Source organism: Bufo bufo, chromosome 2 (assembly GCF_905171765.1).
Source record: "Bufo bufo chromosome 2, aBufBuf1.1, whole genome shotgun sequence".
Classification (NCBI taxonomy): Eukaryota; Metazoa; Chordata; class Amphibia; order Anura; family Bufonidae; genus Bufo; species Bufo bufo.
In genome coordinates, this window is record NC_053390.1 from 790,852,556 (window position 1) to 790,853,771 (window position 1,216).

Below are 1,216 nucleotides of genomic sequence, written 5' to 3' on the forward strand. Positions count from 1 at the left end.
AGTGGGGGTTGCAGCCACTAACGTAGGTGGTGGCGGAAACCCTGATCGAAGTAGGGCCCGCAAGCCTTGGCGTCAGTAGCACCTGTGCCATCCCAGGGAATGACTCGCTCCCGGCCTCCACAACGTTCACCCAGAGTGCCGTCGGGGAAATGTAGCATCCCTGGCCACAAGAACTTGTCCATGTGTTAGTCGTTAAGTGGACCTTCCCAATAACTGCATTGGTCAGGGTACGGGTAATGTTACGGGACACATGCTGGTGTAAGGCGGGGATGGAACACCAGGAAAAAAGTGGCGGCTGAGTAACGAGGGACAGCTGCCGCCATCAGGCTGCGGAGAGCCTCAGTGTCCACAAGCCTAAATGGCAGCATTTCCAGGGCCAGGAATTTGGAAAGGTGTGCCCGAGCATGCTCGCACAACACTAGCTGTTACCTCTCCTGACATGTTGTGGTGTATAGTCGCATTCCCCATGTAATATCTATTCTGCAGCATCTATTCTTATGACACTATGTTAGGAAATTCCTCTATTATTCCTGTTGGAAGTTTACAAATTAATTACCAGTTGTTTGTAATGAAGGTCCACCTTGCTGTTACCAAGTCACGGTGGGGAGTGGGGGAAACCCCCCACCGTACAATGTAAAGGGATAAGGGATAGCTGCTAGGCCAAGAATCCAGGAAAAGTGAAGCAGGTCACCTACTATAGCGTCCCTAATCCTCTCCCTAACTCCTCACCATATGAGCGGACCCCAAAGGTAGGACGGCTCATACCCTGGAAACCTGGGACCCTGAGTCGCCCTGATAATCGCTCAGATAGGTGCAGGGGGGAGATGTCCTGTTCATCCAAGACACGGAAGAACAAGAGTCTCTAAAGACCTAATAGCAGGGAAAAGGAGAGACCATATACAGCAAGAGGATCGGCAGGTAAGAACACAAGACAACACTTACCTGCCGAAGTCTCCACGACTGGAACCCGTGCATATGTACTGGAGCTCTAACACCAAACAGGATGCTGTACAAGCAGCCCACACAGGTATCCAGCACACCAGACTCTGCCAGGACCCCCATGCTGAAAGGTGCATGGCAGCCCCAGGCAGCGCTGCATACAGGCTAGTGGTTCACCCCTCCGGGAAACCAACCCCCTTCTGGAGAAAACAACACACAGGGAAAACGTCTTACATAGATGCAGGGACAAACACCAACAACAGCCCAGACATGTAAT